The 21343-nt window shown below is 42.1% G+C and overlaps 1 protein-coding gene across 3 annotated transcripts in view; it reads left to right on the plus strand.

Annotated features, from left to right (window-relative positions):
- Window positions 1-21343, plus strand: part of cul1b (cullin 1b) — a 133150-nt gene that overhangs the window by 34615 nt on the left and 77192 nt on the right. The window lies entirely within an intron of this gene.

The raw sequence follows: 21343 nt of genomic DNA on the forward strand, positions 1-21343 counted from the left end.
AAATTATCTTTCTTGAATCTGGGGGTGGTGGGGCTGTGATGGCACGGAAAAGGAAAGAGCATATTACAGGCTGGGGAATTTATACGGCTAGCCTGGATTGGGGTTTTCTATGATCATTAAATGAGTGCTCAGAAGAGTCTACAGTCATGGTCCTTGTTTACTTTGGAGTTACATAGAACTTCTCCCTGTCTGTGAGATCAGTAAATTGGCTAGAAACAACTGACTTGGTTTACATTCCAGTAAGAAAATTTGTTATTTTAAAGTCCTTTCAAAATGTTTGAGGCTAAAAATTTGTTCTGAGAAATTGGAGAATATTTTGAGCAAAGGAAATCATCCTAGTTTGACTTGCCGTCTTCTAAGTACAGTTTAAAAACTGTATTGTCATTCTTGTTTAAGAAAACCTGTTCCAGGTTTTAAAGGTGTTTATAATATTTCTTTAAAAAAAAAATTGAATTATAGGTACAGTGCCTCAAATTCAGCCATCCGAAAACTAGATGTTTTTTGAAGCGGGCATGCATGAATTTTAATTGCTACTATATGAGTAAATAACTTAATGACGTTTTTGGTTTGGTGTTGCATTGGTGTGGTGATGTGCTGACTAATTATTGGCTTTGTGGTCAGTCTTTTCCTGCACTCCAAGTGGCTCGTCCAACCCAAAAACTAGCAAGGCCTGAAATCTGGCATGGACTTGGTTCTGAGATTGCTGGTTTTGAGACACAGTACTTGCACTGTGATGCTGGGAAATGAGCATGTTCCATTTTATCATCATCATGATAGAATAGCAGGCACCAAAACAGAATTAAGTGAAGTGAGTTCTGCTCGCATGTACTTTAATCCTAACCTCAGAAGACCATACTGCATCAACGTTTTAAATATTTGATATAGGCTGTCCTTGTTGTTCACTGACTGAAATTGACACATCAAACCTGATCTCCCTATAACTATGAATACTCTTCATTCCATTTCCCAGTGGATATAGATGCAACGTCACATCATATAGGGTTCTTGCATCCAACAATGCAGTTTTAACCTCAAACGATTTATTTTGGGCATTGACTTGAAGTACTCATAGCCTTGCTAGTTCTAGCGATAAGGGTAAATAGGGTGGTCAACAGGACTTTAAACGGGGGGTGTGGGGTGTGGGGGTGGGGGGAGGAGGAAAAACTCCAACAAGTATGACTAATGGGAAACAAAGCAGCAGATTAGCGGGTGGGGGGGTGGGTTCAACTTCATGGAAAATTATGAAAAAACTGAAAAGATAGGAGAGCCCAGGAGAGGCTATTAAAGTCCCCAGAACACAAAATAGGACAGGTTGTTTGGAAAGGGCTAGGAATCTAACTTCAAGCACATCAGATAAAGGGACGATATGAGAAAAGGGGAAGAGAAATACAGGACTGAGGTGTTGTATCTGAATGCACGCAGTATACGAAATAAGGTAAATGAGCTCGTGGCACAGATTGAAATTGGCAGGCATGATGTAGTGGGCATCACGGAGACATGGCTGCAAGGGAATCAGGACAGGGAGCTAAATATCCAAGGATATACATCCTTTCGAAAAGATAGGCAAGTTGGCAGAAGGGGTGGGGTTGCTTTGTTAGTAAGAAATGAAATTAAATCAATAGCAAGAAATCAATAGGGTCAGATGATCTAGAATCTGTATGGGTAGAGTTGAGGAACTGCAAAGGTAACAAAACCATAATGGGAGTTATGTACAGGCCTCCAAACAGTAGTCAGGATGTGGGGCACAAGATACACCAGGAGATAGAAAAGGCATGTAAGAAAGGCAAGGTTACAGTGATCATGGGGGATTTCAATATGCAGGTAGACTGGGAAAATCAGGCTAGTAGTGGATCCCAAGAAAAGGAATTTGTGGAATGTCTACGAGATGGCTTTTTGGAGCAGCTTGTGGTGGAGCCCACTAGGGAACAGGCAATTCTAGATTCAGTGATGTGTAATGAGGCAGATTTGATAAGGGAGCTTAAGATGAAGGAACCCTTAGGAGGAAGTGTCCATAATATGATAGAATTTACCCTGCAATTTGAGAGGAAAAAGCTGGAATCAGTTGTAACGGTATTTCAGTTGAATAAAGGCAACTACAGAGGCATGAGGGAGGAGCTGGCCAGAATTGACTGGGAGATGAGCCTAGCAGGAAAGACAGTGGAACAGCAATGGCAGGAGTTTCTGGGAGTAATTTGGGAGACACAGTAAAAATTCATCCCTAGGAAGAAGAAGCATACTAAAGGGAGGATGAGGCGACCGTGGCTGACAAGGGAAATCAGAGACAGCATAAAAGCTAAAGAGAAAGCATACAATGTGGTGAAGAGCAGTGGGAAGCCTACAAAGACCAACAGAGGACAACTAAAAAAGAATTAAGGAGGAAGAAGACTAAATATGAGGGTAAACTAGCCAGTAATATAAAAAAAGATTGCAAGAGTTTTTTTAGATATATAAAGGGTAAGAGAGAGGCAAAAGTGAAGATTGGACCGCTGGAAAATGACGCTGGAGAAGTAGTAGTGGGGAACAAAGAAATGGCGGAGGAACTGAATAGGTACTTTGTGTCAGTCTTCACGGAGGAAGACACGAGTAACATCCGCAAATTTCAAGAGATTCGGGGGGGCAGAGGTGAGTATGGTGGCCATTACCAAGGAGAAGGTGCTAGGAAAACTGAAAGGTCTGAAGGTGGATAAATCAGCTGGGCCAGATGGATTACACCCCAGAGTCCTGAAGGAGATAGCTGAAGAGATAGTGGAGGCGTTAGTGGTGATCTTTCAGGAATCACTTGAATCAGGGAGGGTCCCAGAGGACTGGAAAATTGCTAATGTAACCCCTCTGTTTAAGAAGGGAGTGAGGCAAAAGACAGGAAATTGCAGGCCGATTAGCCTGACCTTGGTGATTGGTAAGATTTTAGAGTCCATTATTAAGGATGAGATTTCAGAATACTTGGAAGTGCATGATAAAATAGAGCAAAGTCAGCATGGTTTCGTCAAGGGGAGGTCATGCCTGACAAACCTGAGAATTCTTTGAGGAGGTAATGAGTAGGTTAGACACAGGAGAGCCAATGGATGTTATCTACTTGGACTTCCAGAAGGCCTTTGACAAGGTGTCGCACAGGAGTCTGCTCAGTAAGATAAGAGCCCATGGTGTTAGAGGCAAGGTACTAGCATGGATAGAAGATTGGCTGGCAGGAGGCAGAGAATGGGGATAAGGGGGTCCTTCTCAGGATGGCGGCCGGTGACTAGTGGAGTTCCGCAGGGGTCAGTGTTGGGAGCACAACTTTTCACTTTATACATTAATGATCTAGATGAAGGAACTGAGGGCATTCTGGCTAGGTTTGCAGATGATACAAAGATAGGTGGAGGGACGGGTAGTATTGAGGAGGCGGGGAAGCTGCAGAAGGATTTGGATAGGTTAGGAGAATGGGCAAAGAAGTGGCAGATGGAATACAACGTGGGGAAGTGTGAGGTCATGCACTTTGATAGGAAGAATAGAGGCATAGAGTATTTTCTAAACGGGTTGAGAATTCAGAAGTCTGGAGTGCAAAGGGACTTGGGAGACCTAGCCCAGGATTCTCTTAAGGTTAACTTGCAGGTTGAGTCGGTAGTTAGGAAGGCAAATGCAATGTTGGCATTTATTTTGAGAGGACTAGAATATAAAAGCAGGGATGTGCTGCTGAGGCTTTATAAGGCTCTGGTCAGACCACATTTAGAATATTGTGAGCAATTTTGGGCCCTATATCTCAGATTGGATGTTCTGGCCCTGGAGAGGGTCCAGAGGAGGCTCACGAGAACGATCCCAGGAATGAAAGGCTTAACATATGAGGAACGTTTGAAGATTCTGGGTCTATGCTCGATGGAGTTTAGAAGGATGAGGGGGGATCTGATTGAAACTTACAGAATACTGAAAGGCCTGGATAGAGTGGACGTGGAGAAGATATTTCCATTAGGAGGAGAGACTAGGACCCGAGGGCACAGCCTCAGAGTAAAGGGAAGATCTTTTAGAACAGAGATGAGGAGAAAGTTCTTTAGCCAGAGAGTGGTGAATCTATGGAATTCATTTCCACAGAAGGCTGTGGAGGCCAGATCATTGAGTGTATTTAAGACCAAGATAGATAGGTTTTTGATTGGTAAGGGGATCAAAGGTTACAGGGAGAAGGCGGGAGAATCGGGCTGAGAAACCTATCGGCCATAATTGAATGGCGGAGCAGACACAATGGGCCAAATGGCCTAATTTATGCTCCTATGTCTTATGGTCTACTCAACTAACCATACGATCAATTTTTTAGAAATTAATAATCTTCCTCTGATCATAAGGATAGCTGCCATAGGAAAAGGACATCATTCTGGTGCAATTAGGTGGTGTCAGAGCTTGTTGAGCTTTACTCTTAACTTAATATTGTACTATTGCTTTGGGAGTGTTTGATACTGAAACTGTGCTTAGTTTTCCAGCATTAATGGCCTGCACTTCTTCAGTTTGAGGGAAAAAAAGGTCTTTGAGTGGGAAAAAATATCAGGAGCATATGAAAAGGACCAAAAAAGACAAGTTGGCTTGGCAACCTGGCCCACCTCCAACCTGCACAGCTTGTAAACACCATTAAGCTCACTCCGTCCCAACACAGTCACAAAATCAAATGATATTGGAAATAAGAAACTTTAGGCCAATTTAGGAAAATCTTAGTGAAATTCCTCTCCACTCATCGAAGGCAATCATGTAAACTCCAGGAGACCATGCTTGAATGATCACAAGATCGTTCTGCTCTTCTGATGACCACTTCCTCACATCTACTACTTGCAGAATGCTCTGCATCTATTTATACACTGTAACTAGTTCTATCTGGTTTTGACTAAAATAATCTTTGAAAACTCTTAGTTACTTTTCCCTGGTCCAGCTGCTGCTGTCAGAATCCTAACAATTGAATTTGTCCTTGTGAATAGATATTCTAGTTGACATGGAAGATTTCAAATCTCATTCTCCCCTCCTACCAGATCTGATGCTCCATCTTGATTGTTATGTGATTCAGTCTCTTGTAAAATTTATGCCTATCTAACCTGATATCATAATCATTCTGAAGCAGTTGGGTAAATATATTTCTCCCATAGTTGTTTGGTAGTATAGAACTTGAGTATTGCTGGAAAAAGAGACATGTCAAAGCTTTTCGTCTTGTACTCCTTAGGACACTATGCAAGAATGCCAATATAAGGGGAAAACAACAATTTATATTGTATGAGAAGAGAGTGCTGATTGGTTGGCAAGTGGACTCTGGTAGAGGCATCGCCATGGAGAAAGCACCAGTGATGGTGACTGACAGTTAACTGACAAGCATTGTTTGAAATTTGAACCAGGCAGCTTGACCCTGATTGTTTAAGGCATTGCCCTGAGGAATGAGTCAGCAAATGACTCACTTATTTTGTATAGCTGAAACAGGTGCAACATGGGTGCATATTCTTTCTGTTTGCAAAGAACAGGGCTTTGTGTATTAATATATGTAGCTTCCAGTACATGCAAATGCGCCACACTGCAACCCCGACTGGCAATCTTAAATTGGTTGCCAGTGTAATTCTTAGCACACGGAGGATTATTTAGAAAATGTTGTCTAATCGTGGAACCACATGTAACATTGGACACTGTTCCGAGTTTTGCAAGCACAGGCTGGTTCGATATGGCCTGTGCCTTGTCTATTGTGACCAGCGGCTGGGGCATGCTGTTTGATACGATCTGCCCAGTCTTTGGGACGTATGCTTACATAACTAGCATCACACTGGTACTGAAATTCATGTACCACATTACTCGTTTGTATGATAGGCAGAACGTCTTTTTGGCTTGAAAGCAGCATCCTGTTAGTGGCCAATACCACTTGTTACTATGGTGTAGTAGCACCCTGTGGGATAATGGCTACCTTGATCAGATCATCTTGCACTGTATATCACACACACTCATGAACAGGCCTAAGGCCGTCACTTCCGGCCCTGAAAAGTGCCCAGTCTACCTTTGGATTACCCTGGAATATATCTCAAAAATCTGAGCAATAGCTGAAACTAACTGGTTCATGCTGCCACTATGCAGTAGACACGCAATGTAGTTTGGGTAACGAGCAGGAATAGTAAAGGTAAGAAGTCATTTGAGGGAGTATTTCATGGTTCCTCTTACTGTAAGCACAATGGAGGATGGGGTATACAGGAAGGAATATATGGGGGCTTGTTAGCAAAGTAAAGCTGTAGCCATGGGTTATTTGGTCCTCTACAGAGTGAGTCTGGGTAATTAATGGAAAATAAGGAAAGGGTGGATGTATTGAATATATTTTGCATTTGTCTTCATTGTAAAGGATACAAATAACAACCCAGAAATAATTGTGCATTGAGAGGTGAAAGGGAAGAACTTAAAACCATTACAATCGCCAGGGAAAGTGTACTGAGAAAATTATTAGAATTAAAAGCTGGCAAGCCCCCAGGTCTTCATGGACTTCACCGTAGGGACTTTAAAGCAGAAACCGCTGTGATAGTAGATGCATTGGTTTTAATTTTCCAAAATTTCCTAGATTCAGGAAAGGTCCCATCAGATTTAAAAAATAGTGAATGTGACTCCTCTATTTAAGATGGGAGGGAGACAAAGCAGGGACCTATTGGCTAGTTCCTTAAGACCTGTCATAGGGAAAATGCTGGAATCTATTATTCAGAAGGTTTTAGAGGGGCCCTTACAAAATCTCAGTACAATCAGTCAGAGTCAACACGTTTTTGTGAAAGGGAAATGGTGCTTGGCTAACCTGTTGGAGCTCTTTGAGGAAGCAACAAGCTAAAGGGGAACTTGTGGATGTGGTGTACTTAGATTTCCAGAAGGCATTTGACAAGGTGCCACATCAAAGGTTGCTGCATAATCATGGTGTAGGGGGTACATATTAGCATGGATAGAGGATTGGTCGGTTAACAGGAAGTAAAGCAGCCATAAATGGGTCATTTCGGGTTGGCACGATGTAACTTGGAGTGTCACAGGGACCAGTGCTGGAGCCTTGACTGTTTACAATTTATATAATGACTTGGCTGACGGGACCAAATGTATGGTTGTAAATTTTGCTGATGACACAAAGATAGGTAGGAAAGTAAGTTGTGAAGAGGACATAAGGAGTCTGCAAAGGAATATAGATAGGTTAAATGAGTGAGCAAAAATTTGGCAGATGATGTATAATGTGGGAAAATGTGACCTTGTCCACTTTGGCAGGAAGGATAGAAAAGCAACGTATTATTTAAATGGAGAGAGATTGTAGGAATCTGAGGTAGAGAGAGATCTGCATGTCCTAGTACATACCAAAAAGTTAGTATGCTGGTACAGTAAGTGATTTGGAAGGCAAATGGAATATTGTTGTTTATTGCAAGGGGAATGGAATACAAAAGTAGGGATGTTTTGCTACAATTATATAGGGTGCTGGTGTGACCACATCTAGAGTACAGTGTACAGTTTTGTTCTCATTTAGGAATGGATATAATTGTATTGAAGCAATTCAGAGAAAGTTCACTCAACTGATTCCTGGGATGAAGTGGTTATCCTATGAGGAAAGGTTGGACAGGTTGGGCCTGTATCCACTGGAATTTAGAAGAATGAGAGGTGATCTTATTGAAACATATAAGATCCTGAGGGGACTTGATAGGCTGGATGCTGAGAGAATGTTTCCCCTTGTGAGAGAGACTAGAACTAGGGGAAGCAGTTTAAAAACAAGGGGCCTCTCATTTAAGATGAAGATGAGAAATTTTTTTCGAGGATCGAGAGTCTCTCTTCCCCCAGAGAGTGGTGGAGGCAGGATCATTGAATATTTTTAAGGCTAAGTTAGATACATTTTTGATTAACAAGGGAGTCAAAGAGTACAGGGGTTAGGAAGGAATGTGGAGTTGAGGCCACAATGAGATCAGTCATGATTTTATTGAATGGCAGGGCAGGCTCAAGGGGCTGAATGGCCTTCTCCTGCTCCTTATTCATTTGTTTGTATACCCTTTTCAGCGTTTCAGGGGCACATTGTTAGATTCAAGAAAACAAAATTGAAGATAAGTTAGTACTTTAATGAGCAAGTTTGACATTGTTCTTTAACTGAGGTTGGCAGTTAACAGTAGTTACGATGTGATAAAGGATAAAGTTGTCACAATTTAAGAACGAGGTTTCAGGAAAGGTCTCCATCCATAACTTATATTTTTTTAGGTGCTGAAGGGCTTGCTGAGTATTTTCAGAATATTTTTGTTTTTATTTGTGGCAAATGGTACTCCTTAATTCAATTGGCAATCCCCCATGTTGAGGATGATTCTTTCCTGCAGATGGCTTGGTGGAAGGGAGATGTCAGCGTATCGAAAGGTCGAGACAATTTTTAATGATGAATCTCCATTTTGGTTGTGATTGGGCATCTGCTTTCCGGTGTTGATGTTAATAGAGAAGATTTTCATTGAAGCTTTCAGATTGTCTTTGAAATGTTTTCTTTGGCCCATTGGTGAAGGGTGTAGCTCTGAGTAGAGCATCTGTTTGGGCAGTCTTGAGTCTGTCGACATGTCCTGTCCATCTCAGTTGAAGTGAGATTATCAGGGCCCCTATACTTGGCACATCTGTGTCTTGGACATTCGTTTTTGTTCTTTTGTCCTCCCAATTATTCGCAAGATCTTTGTAAGAGAGTGTTGGTGATGCTGTTCTACAGCCTTGATATTGTCTCCCAGGTTTTCCAAGCTTCACCGTAGAGAGTGTGGGCTTTGAGTATAGTGTTGGGTCTGATATCACAGTTCTCAAACTTGAAAGCATTTACTGTAGGCTGAGCTGGCACATTGGGTTCAGTGGTGTAAGCTTCACCATTGTCAGCTTTTTGGGATAGGTAGCTTCCAAGATATTGGAAGTGAGGGACATTCTCCAAACACTTCACCATGAATCTCAATTTGAAGACATTGGATTTGATACATTTAGTGTGGTTTGGTAGAGGATCTTGGTGGTCTTGATGTTCAGGGAAAATCCCATGTTCTTATAGGCCTTGGTGAATCTTATAGGCTGGGATCTTCTGATTGAATTAATGGTGAACTTTCAGACATTCGGTGTCGGGACCCAAAGAAAGTCCTGATGGGCGCATATGCACGGTACTTAACTGGGAATTTCAAACTTTCATTGGGCTGCGATATGCTGCCTGGAAACCTGCATGGATGCCTTTGACATAGATCCTGCCATTGTGGACTTGGGCTAAATATCCTGAACTTGCCCGGAAATTTTCTCTAGGATACCCGCACTCTTAATCATAGGAGTCGGATCTGGGCTGAAAGTGATTAACAGCAGAAGCTGTTTCGGGAAAACCTCAAAATTTATTTAAGAGTAAATGCTGAACAAATAACAGCCTGCTCAACCACCAGTACCACTCCATCCTTCTGCCCAACCCACCCACCACCCCACTAGTGTACAGCCCTTGTCTACTGCAACTCCATCCCTTCTATAATATAAAAAAAAAATCAGTGCATTCAAAGCCCTAGTGCATTTGGGAATAACATTGTCTAGTTCTAATCTATTGGGTAAACAAATTTTAAAATCAATGCAGTCAAAGACTTAATGTACTTGACCATTTTTCATCAAAAGAACTTTTGTAATTCAATTCAAAACTTCTCTATGTTAACTTACAGTAAAGACAAACTCATAAAAACAGTTAAGTCTTTAAAAGATTGGAAATTATTTTTAAAAAAAGACTAAGAAATTTAAAAAGCACTCACCAGAAGACTGAAAAGCTGCTTGACCTTGAGGGATGTTTCTTCCACTATGACCAGGGGTTGTGGCCTCAGTGCTTCTGTGCCTCACCAGTACTCCTAGTGGCTGGATCCTGTAGCCGGGATTGGAAGCCCCTAATCCTCCTATGGCAAAAGGTAAGGATGCAGTTTTAATCATGGTTAGCAGTGTGCATCTCTGCATTTCTGCTGGCTGGAAAATCTGAGCTGCAGCTCTTCTTCAGAGTCTTCAGCGACTTCTGCATTGTCAGCATACTGTAGTTCTATTACAGTGGTTGTTGTCTTGTGGTCTTCAGTTGCTTGAGGTTGAAGAGTTTACCGTTCCTGCAATAGTTTAGTACCACACCTTGAGGGAGCTTTTTGGTAGCAAGCTTTAGTGTTGCTGCCAGAAAAATTAAGAATCGTGTTCGTACAATGGGACACTCCTGTTTGCGCTTGTTTTAATAGGGAAGGGGTTCAGATTGGAGTCATTGTTTAGTAGTGTTAATATAGGAATTGCATATTGTCATATAGGAGTTGTATAATATTTGTGAACTTAGCTGGGCATCCATATCGCTGTAGTACCTTCCATAAGGCAGATCAACTCACTGAGTTGAAGGCTTTTGTGAGATCAAAGAAAGCCATGTAAAAAGGCATGTTTTGTTCTCTGTGCTTTTCCTGAAGTTGGCATCCTGTGAAGGTCATGTCAGTTGTTCCTTTTGATGGGGCGGAAGTCACACTGGGACTCTGGAAGGACCTCCTTTGCAACTAGAGAGAGAGAGACGATTATAAAATAACCTAGCTAGGACTTTACCAACAGCTGAGAGTAATGCCTAAACCCTTGTGATTGCTACGGTTTGACCTGCCTCCTTGAAGATTGTGATCATCATGGCGCCTCTAAGGTGATTTGGAATTTCTTCATTCTGCCAGAGGGTCACAAATAGGGCAAAACAAAAACAGAATTATCTGGAAAAACTCAGCAGGTCTGGCAGCATCGGCGGAGAAGAAAAAAGTTAACGTTTCGAGTCCTCATGACCCTTCAACAGAACTGAGTGAAATTAGGAGAGGGGTGAAATATAAGCTGGTTTAAAGGAGGGGGGATGTGGGTGTTGTTGGGACAAGCAAGCAGTGATAGAGGAGATAACCAAAAGATGTCACAGACAAAAGAACAAAGAGGTGTTGAAGGTGGTGATATTTTCTAAACAAATGTGCTAATTAAGAATGGATGGCAGGACACACAAGGTACAGCTCTAGTGGGGGTGGGGTGGATTAAGACTAATCAGGCATAAAAAGTATAGATTTAAAAATAATGGAAATAGGTGGGAAAAGAAAAATCTATATAAATTATTGGAAAAAACAAAAGGGAGGGGGAAGAAATGGAAAGGGGGTGGGGATGGAGGAGGAAGTTCAGGATCTAAAGTTGTTGAATTCAATATTCAGTCCGGAAGACTGTAAAGTGCCTAGTCGGAAGATTAGATGCTGTTCCTCCAGTTTGCGTTGGGCTTCACTGGAACAATGCAGCAAGCCAAGGACAGACATGTGGGCAAGAGAGCAGGGTGGAGTGTTAAAATGGCAAGCGACAGGGAGGTTTGGGTCTTTCTTGCGGACAGACCGCAGGTGTTCTGCAAAGCGCTCACCCAGTTTGCGTTTGGTCTCTCCAATGTAGAGGAGACCACATTGGGAGCAATGAATGCAGTAGACTAAGTTGGGGGGGTTGCATCTTTTGCATTTGCATGGGGAGGTGCCGTAGGTGGGGGTTGAGGAGTAGGGGGTGATGGAGGAGTGGACCAGGGTGTCCCGGAGGGAACGATCCCTACGGAATGCCGCCAGGGAGTGGTGAAGGGAAGATGTGTTTGGTGGTGGCATTATGCTGGAGTTGGCAGAAATGGCGGATGATCCTTTGAATGCGGAGGCTGGTGGGGTGATAAGTGAGGACAAGGGGAGACCCTATCATGTTTCTAGGAGGGAGGAGAAGGCGTGAGGGCGGATGCGCGGGAGATGGGCCGGACACGGTTGAGGACCCTGTCAACGACCGTGGATGGAAAACCTCGGTTAAGGAAGAAGGAGGATATGTCAGAGGAACTGTTTTTGAAGGTAGCATCATTTTGAAGGTAGCACCTTCAAAAACAGTTCCTCTGACATGTCCTCCTTCTTCCTTAACCGAGGTTTTCCACCCACAGTCGTTGACAGGGCCCTCAACTGTGTCCGGCCCATCTCCCGTGCATCCGCCCTCAAGCCTTCTCCTCCCTCCTAGAAACATGATAGGGTCTCCCTTGTCCTCACTTATCACCCCACCAGCCTCCGCATTCAAAGGATCATCCTCTGCCATTTCCGCCAACTCCAGCATGATGCCACCACCAAACACATCTTCCCTTCACCACCCCCTGGCGGTATTCCGTAGAGATCGTTCCCTCCGGGACACCCTGGTCCACTTCTCCATCACCCCCTACTCCTCACCCCCCACCTACGGCACCTCCCCATGCAAACGCAAAAGATGCAACCCCCTCAACTTAGTCTACTGCATTCGTTGCTCCCAATGTGGTCTCCTCTACATTGGAGAGACCAAACGCAAACTGGGTGACCGCTTTGCAGAACACCTGCGGTCTGTCCGCAAAAAAGACCCAAACCTCCCTGTCGCTTGCCATTTTAACACTCCACCCTGCTCTCTTGCCCACATGTCTGTCCTTGGCTTGCTGCATTGTTCCAGTGAAGCTCAGCGCAAACTGGAGGAACAACACCTAATCTTCCGACTAGGCACTTTACAGCCTTCCGGACTGAATATTGAATTCAACAACTTTAGATCCTGAACTTCCTCCTCCATCCCCACCCCCTTTCCGTTTCTTCCCCCTCCCTTTTGCTTTTTCCAATAATTTATATAGATTTTTCTTTTCCCACCTATTTCCATTATTTTTAAATCTATACCTTTTATGCCTGGTTAGTCTTATTCCACCCCACCCCCACTAGAGCTGTACCTTGTGTGTCCTGCCATCCATTCTTAATTAGCACATTTGTTTAGATAATATCACCACCTTCAACACCTCTTTGTTCTTTTGTCTGTGACATCTTTTGGTTATCTCCTTCTATCACTGCTTGCTTGTCCCAACAACACCCACATCCCCCCTCCTTTAAACCAGCTTATATTTCACCCCTCTCCTAATTTCACTCAGTTCTGTTGAAGGGTCATGAGGACTCGAAACGTTAACTTTTTTCTTCTCCGCGATGCTGCCAGACCTGCTGAGTTTTTCCAGGTAATTCTGTTTTTGTTTTGGATTTCCAGCATCCACAGTTTTTTGTTTTTATCACAAGTAGGGCATGTATCCAAAAAATCAATATGTCTCCTCTGTTTCAGTACTTCCACAGGGATATTGTCAGGACCAGAAGCTTTGTTGTTTCCCATCTGGTTGACAGCAGCTATCACTTGAACATTGAATCATTATCTAGTTCACTTATTGCATGTTATGAGAGGTCCTCTAGCATGTGGAGGTGCATGTCCACTCTGGAATTCTGATTGAGTAGTTTTATAAAGTGCCCTTTCCAGTGGGCATTCATATTTTTCATTTCTTTGAGAGGAGTCTTGCCATCTTTGATACAGTTATGAGGTTTATAATGTTGTTTTGGGACTGTGCCTTTAAGGTAAAATGAAGGGTGTCATGTGACCTGACCTGAAGTCTGCCTGATAGCAATGAATGTTTTATTCCTAGAGATTAAAGGGAGCCCAAATTGTTTTACTGGAAAGTAGGTGCAAGTGTTAACACTTGGAGACAATGGCAATGTCCTGTGTGCTAGCAGTGAATGGACTGTGTCTTCCAAGTCCCAAAAAGTGGTAAGAAATCTGTTCACTGGTTGTGCTATTAACTGTCCATTAACTTCCAAGATGAAAAAGATTTGGAGTATAAAGGATAACTAATCAGTATTCCCATCTGATACAAGGCCTATGTGATTCACGTTGCCATGGAGTTGGGCTTTGAGAAGGGAAGATTTTCTAAAATACCCCTGAAAACACTCTCAGATTAGTTTGCTATGCTCTGTTAAAGAGAGCAACCAGAGGCTGAAAGTCTCTATGGATTACCATGCATGAACGCGGGTGATTGCACTCTGATTGGGCAGACCCAAATCGTGAGGAGTTAAAACGAGGCTGGAAGATTTGCCTTGATCAGCTAGAGTCTCCAGGAAAATTCACGTTGTGAAAGACAGTTTGGGAGTTATAAGTTTCCAAGCTGGGAAAGTAAAAGATCAGAAGTAAACTCTTGGGAGCTAACAAGGACTGATTCTTGAAGAGCGGAATGTCTGCTTAAAGGACAGTTTATACCTGTGAGGTATATCTCTCCAGTTCTGCTAAAAGTAAAAAGTGCCTTGAAAAAATGCATTTGTCATGCACATCAGCATGGAGTTCAGTTTCCTCGGCCTTCTCTGACCACTATTTGTTCTTCAAATTGTGGGTGGTTCTTTGAACTTCAGTTTTGGCTGTCTGGTGAGCAAACTTTTTTGCGGAATTTGGATCTTGTTGCCAGATTTGGGGTGCTGTCTACTTGTGATCGATGAGTTTGCATACCCATGCCCCCTAATATGTAATTTATTTATACAGCACAAGGGGAACTGGTTAATACCAGACCGTTTCAACCACTATTACTGGGTGCTTTTAATAGTTTGGTTATGAAATCGTGCAATTGAATTAAGATAAATATTGTTTACATTAGTGAAACCTTTTAAAATTGGAGTTCAGGGTCTATCACATGATAAAGTATAAGCAATAATTGATTAGTCATAAAAACAAAAAAACTGCGGATGCTGGAAATCCAAAACAAAAACAGAATTACCTGGAAAAACTCAGCAGGTCTGGCAGCATCGGCGGAGAAGAAAAGAGTTGATGTTTCGAGTCCTCATGACCCTTCAACAGAACAGAAGGGTCCTGAAGACTCGAAACGTCAACTCTTTTCTTCTCCGCCGATGCTGCCAGACCTGCTGAGTTTTTCCAGGTAATTCTGTTTTTGAATTCATTAGTCATCCAGTTTGTGTGTGTTTTTCTGAACAAGTTTTGTGATGTTCTGCCATTTATTTTGAGAGATTTGACAGACCATGCATCCTCATGTGGTGTTTGGGTGATTACTGATGGAAAGCATAAATAAGTCTTACCTTTAGGGGCTGTTTGTCCTGATTTTATCATAGAGTTGGTCACAAATTTGGATCTGTTATAAGTATCAACTATGATTCAATGTTAATTGGTTCCTTCCTTAAACAAGTGGTGGCCTGCTTTTTATTGAATATGACACACACTTCTGTATCCACTAGAACAATGGCAGGATCCAGAAGTATATAGGTGAGTAAATGGAGAAAAAAGAATGGAATTTCTGAAATGTGTATAGGTCTTCTCCCTTGAGCGGCATATTAAACCTACAAGTGCAGAAGTGTTGCTGGATCTGGTTGGAAGGAATGAAGCAGATCAGGTACGTGATCTAAAGGGGGTGAGCACCTTGAGAATAGTGATCAGTGTATAATTAGGTTTAAAATCAAAGTAAAAATGGGATAAGTACAAAAAAGAAAGTTGGGTTTGGGTGGATTTTTAAAAAGCTGAGAAGTGAGCTAGCTGAAGTAAGGTGAAAGCAGAAATTGGCACCCTACTACAGGGCAATATTTTGTTTGAAAAAAGAGATTGTAAAATTACAGAAAAATATTTATGGCCGGAAACTGGAAATTGGCTATTGTATTGGCCATTTTGTTTTTATAAAGGGAAACTGAATTAATCTGACTAATTACAGACCAATTAGTTTAATCAAGGACAAAATTACCATCAATGTAGATAGAGTGTAAAAGAAGTGAGCATAGATTTCAAAAGAGATGAATAGACACCGATCCAGTTAGGAGGTGAGACCCCCAACACAGGATCTGCAGGCAGAGGATCAGCTTTCTATATGTCTAAGTGATAGTGCCTGAGGAGGCTGAGGTTCTCGTGGCAGATTGCTGCTGACATTTTCAGCCCCTTAGAACAAGACCTTCTTTCCACTGGGGTAAGTGAGCATAGACTGGCTGTGGCTTTCAATATGCCAGTCACTGGCGGGCCACCCAGCAACCTGCACCTCTTGGCAAGCTGCGTGCTTTTTACTCCTGGAAAGAGGTGTGAGTGGTTGTAATGGCTTGTGTAGAGAAGAGGGAGAACACCATTTGTGGAGGGTAACTGAGGCATTGACGCAAGAGGACAACTGGGTGAGGGTTAGCTATTCAAATGAGGATGTGAGGTGTCTGGAGAGAGAGGAATGAGTGGAGCTACAAGATGTGTTGACTTGAGGACTGCTGCACCAGAGAATGATGAGCAGATCAGAGTGTAGGACTTAGCACCTGAAAGTGTTATGACACACGCTTGTCATGCCCTCCTGAGGTCCTAGATCATCTTGGTGCACTGTTTCTAGGTTGGAGGGACCACACTGCTGCTTACTTTCTTGGCCATTTCCATCCACAAAGTTTTTTTAAAAAATTTGTTAATGGGATTTGGATGTTGCTGACTAGGCCAGAATTTATTGCCTATTCCTGATTTCCTTTGTCAGAGAGCATTAAGGTCAACCACACCGCTGTGGGTCTGGAGTCACATGTAAGCCAGACTAGGTAAGGACAGCAGATTTCCTTCCCTAAAGGACATCAGTGAACCAGATGGGGCTTTTACAACAATTGGCGATGGTTTCGTTAATGGTCATCATTAGACTTTTAAAGATTTTTGTTGGATTCAAATTTCACCATCTGCTGTTGGCTGCCTCCTCCCGCCTTGGGCGATATCACCTCACTGCAGCCTCTCAAATCCTGCAGATAAGAGTGAGACCCCTGACCAGGGTGGGAGCAGCCTTCCCAGGTCTTTTCTCCACCTCTGTTGCAGCTGCAGCACCAAAAATCCAAATGCTGGTGAGTGTTCCTTACTGGCCCTTTGGAAATCCTTTTGACTGAATGTGTTATCCTGCTGTCCCTGCCTAATTGATTTGGGAGCCTAACGGCAGGATAATGATTGCTTTGCTCAGGTAAAGGGCAGCTGCTGGGCACACTGTTCACTGTCGGATTTGAGATCTGGAAATGGCTCTGCTGTTGGTTGTAAGATTCCACACCTGCTGTCAGCATTGATTGTTTCAAAAGCATCCCACTCCTTATTCATAAATCTCAAAACGGTTAAGACAAAGGTGCTAATGGGAGCAGTTTCTCTCTGTCTACTTTATCCAGACTGGTCATGATTTTGAATATCTTCGTTAAATCTCCCTCCTTTAGGGTGAAAAACCCCAACTCCCCCAGTCAATCCTCATAACTGAAGTCCTTCATACCCAGGACTATTCTCTTAAATCTTTTCTGCACCTTATCTAAACCTTCACATCCTTCCTAAAGTGTGCCCAGAATTGGACAAAATACTCCAGTTGAGACTCAAAGAATGTTTTATCAAGGTGGTTCATAATTTCTAGCTTCTGCACTCTTTTTTATTATTCATTCATGGGATGTGGGTGTCACTGGGTCAGTCAACATTTATTACCCATCCCTAATTGCTCTTGTGAAGATGGTAATGAGCTGCCTTCTTGAACCACTGTTGTCCATGTGGTCTAGGTAGGCACAGTACTGTTAGGGAGGAAGTTCCAGGATTTTGACCCACGGACAGTGAAGGAACGGTGATATATTTCCCAGTCAGGATGGTGAGTAGCTTGGAGGGGAATTTCCAGGTGGTGATGTTCCCATGTATCTACAGCCCTTGTCCTTCTAGATGGTAGTGGTCGTAGGTTTGGAAGGTGCTGTGTAAGGAGACTTGGTGAGTTCCTGCAGTGCTTCTTGTCAATGGAACACACTGCTGCCACTGTGCGTCGATGATGGAGGAAACAAATGTTTGTGGGTGGGGAGCCAATCAAGTGGAATGGTGTCAAGCTTCTTGAAGAGTTGTTGGAGCTGCATTCATCCAGGCAAGTGGAGAGTATTCCATCAAGTCCTGACTTGTGCCTTGTAGATGATGGATAGGCTTTGGGGAGTCGAGAAGCGAGTTACTAGCTGCAAGATTCCTAGCCTCTGACCTGCTCTTGTAGCCACAGTATTTATATAGCTAGTCCAGTTCAGTTTCTGGTCTATGGTAACCCCCCATGCCTCTTTTTATTAAACTCAGGACCACTTAATACTTTTCAACTGCACTCTCAACCTCCCGTGCCACCTTCAACAATTTGTGCACATCTGTCCCACAGGCCTTTGTTCCTGCACCCGCTTTAGAATTGTACTCTTTTAGTTTATATTGCCTCTCCTTGTTCTCTTACAAAATGTTTCACTTTGTGCTTTTTTTCATTAAATTTCACCTACCACGTGTCCGCCCACCCCACCAGCTTGTCTATGTCCTCTTGAAGTCAATCACAATCATTGTTTTCCTATGCTTCCAAGTTCTGTGTCATCTGCAAATTTTGACATTGTGCCCTGTGCTGTAAGTCTAAGTCATTGACATAGGTTAAAAAAAAGCAGTGGTGTTGACCCATTACTTATATCTTAAAAAAAAAACAAAAAAACACCAAAAAAAACACCAAAAAAAACCAAAAAAAAACAAAAAAGAACAAAAACATCTTTTGATGATCTGCTTCTATCACTGCTTGTTTGTCCCTACAACCACACCAACCCCCTCCACCTCTCTCTCTCCCTCTCTCTCTGCACCCCCCCCCCCCCCGCCAACCACACACCTTAAACCAGCATATATTTCAACTCTTTCTTGGACTCGAACTCAAGTTCTGTCGAAGGATCATGAGGACTCGAAACGTCAACTCTTTTCTTCTCTGCTGATGCTGCCAGACTTGCTGAGTTTTTCCAGGTTTTTGACTTATATATCTTCCTCTGTTGAAAAAACAGCCGTTAAGTCACAGAACCCTAAACCATGACAGCAATACTTCTATAATGTCCAAATAAGTGTCTGTCCCGTAAGGTGTTGCATTAACCCCTGTTCTTAAAACCTGTTGCATCTATAATATTTTCCAGTTCTGATGAAAGGTCACTAACATGAAATGTTAAATCTGTTTTAATCTCCACAGATGCTGCTTGGCCTGCTGAGTATTTCCAGCATTCACTGCAGAAATTCTTCGCAAATACCAACGTCAGTCTCAAACATTGGCCATTATTTTGCTGTGGCAATGATGAAGAAACTGTCAGCGTTTGTCATTCCTCCACTGAAACTGACAGCAATTTCAGGAGTTCAGACATGCCCAGAATCCAGTGATATGAAAACTTAGAAATTGCTGCCAGTGAGCCTATGCTTTTCGATAGGGTGTTCTCTGGAGGTGCTCCCTTGCAATAATGAATTGATGAGAACTTCCACCCTATTGTGGTTGGTCTTGTTGTAAAAGCTCTTGAAAAAATTGCAGCTTTTTGGCGTAGCTAGGTGTCTATTGGTTATATAACTTTATGATTACTGCGAAGGTCACTGCCTTTCAAGCAGTCTCACTGTGTCTATAACACTAATTTTATATTTATGGAACATCAAATTTATTCACAATTCTGAAAAAATTCACATTTTTAAAAAAGATTTTCAATTTCAAAAGTAAATTTATTTTGGCTACTGTCTTAATACCATCATGCATTCATTTTGCTTTCTGAAATTTTAAATTAAAGGTCTAGGATTTTACTTGCTTTTAACTACCTGGTTTGTTGTGTGTGAATGCTTCAATTTGATTAGTTGCCTACCTGTTTGCTGACTCGCTGCTGCTGTACAACTCAAACTAATGCATCTGCTGTGGTGGGGGAGAAGAAACAGGAACCCCTTCCTTCTCAGACGCCACTCCTGCCCCTGTAAAAAAAAACTTACTGAGATAGATGAACAAGCATTCCAAAATAATAATCCTACCAATAATCCAAACAGATTTTTTTTTGGGAATATTTTTAAAAAGACAACTTAAAAGATATATTTTTTTGTAAATTGAGATTAAAATTACACTAATTGGTCCACTTTATTGAAAGCTTAAACCTCTGGTTTTGTGACTGTACATGTTGTACTAACATCAGTAACCTTGTCTTTGAGTTTAGGTTAAATTTGTGAACAATTTGCATTGTTCTATGAATGTTTTGGGACTCATGCGAATCATATGTACAATATTGAATGTATTTTACAAAGCTGCAGTAAGAAGGTTGTGAAATAAACACGAGACTTTAGCGACTGTTTTATAAGACTAACATGCCCTTGAAATTTAATTAAAAGACATTGTGATTTTTTTTGAGCTTATTTCAGTTTTGTAGTAAACGTTTGGGGTTGTTATTCAATTGTGGGAATATATGTCTTCAATGGGCAAAAGCAAAAGGGTGTTTTTAATGTGAATTACTTAAAAACTGCTTCAACAAAATGGATGAAAACAAACAAAAGAAGTCTTGGACATCTCAATGAAAAAGGACTTGTTTTGAACTCTTGATCTTGGGTTTACAAACCCAGTACCATAACCACTTGGCTATTTAGGCCAAGCCAATAACCAAATGTAACTCTTTCGAGTACAAACACGTTTCCATCTGTTTCAGATGAAGTTACATTGTTTCATAGTTTGCCATTGTGAGATTTGAACTCTTGATCTTGGGATTACAAGCCCAGTACCATAACCACTTGGCTATTTAGCCAAGCCCGGACTTGTTTTGAACTCTTGATCTTGGGGTTACAAGCCCAGTACCATAACCACTTAGCTATTTAGGCCAAGCTATATCTTCTTGTAACTCTTTCGAGTACACACCCGTTTCCATCTGTTTTTCAGATGAAGTTACATTGTTTCATAGTTTACCAGTGTGAGATTTGAACTCTTGATCTTGGGGTTACAAACCCAGTACCATAACCACTTGGCTATTTAGGCCAAGCTAGTTTTAAGGATGTAACTCTTTCGAGTACAAACCCATTTCCATCTGTTTCAGATGAAGTGACATTGTTTCATAGTTTGCCATTGTGAGATTTGAACTCTTGATCTTGGGGTTACAAACCCAGTACCATATCCACTTGGCTATTTTGGCCAAGCCTGGACTTGTTTTGAACTCTTGATTTCAACTATGATTTCAAGGTTGGGATCCACCCTGCAGAGTAACTCTTTTGAGTACAAACACGTTTCCATCTGTTCCTATTCAGATGAAGTTACATTGTTTCATAGTTTGCCATTGTGAGATTTGAACTCTTGATCTTGGGGTTACAAGCCCAGTACCATAACCACTTGGCTATTTAGGCCAAGCAAAACCTTCCTGTAACTCTTTCGAGTACAAACCCATTTCCATCTGTTTCAGATGAAGTTACATTGTTTCATAGTTTGCCATTGTGAGATTTGAACTCTTGATCTTGGGGTTACAAACCCAGTACCATATCCACTTGGCTATTTTGGCCAAGCCTGGACTTGTTTTGAACTCTTGATAATCTTTTAAATGAAAACCAAATCAACAAAATTGGGATAAATCAGGCACAGCCCCTAATTCAGGTCAGCTGTAAAACCAAGAACAAAGTTTAAAGGAAATTTACAAACTTTAAATCAAAATGTGATTAAAGGGGTCAACAAAACACCCCAGTCCCCGCGGTGCCCACCGAGCACGGAAGGCCTCGAGAGTGCCAGCAGACACCGCGTGCTCCTTCTCCAGGGTAATTTCTAATGTAACTCTTTCGAGTATAAGCCCATTTCCATCTGTTTCAGATGAAGTTACATTGTTTCATA

This window comes from Carcharodon carcharias, chromosome 3 (assembly GCF_017639515.1).
Source record: "Carcharodon carcharias isolate sCarCar2 chromosome 3, sCarCar2.pri, whole genome shotgun sequence".
NCBI classification, from domain to species: Eukaryota; Metazoa; Chordata; class Chondrichthyes; order Lamniformes; family Lamnidae; genus Carcharodon; species Carcharodon carcharias.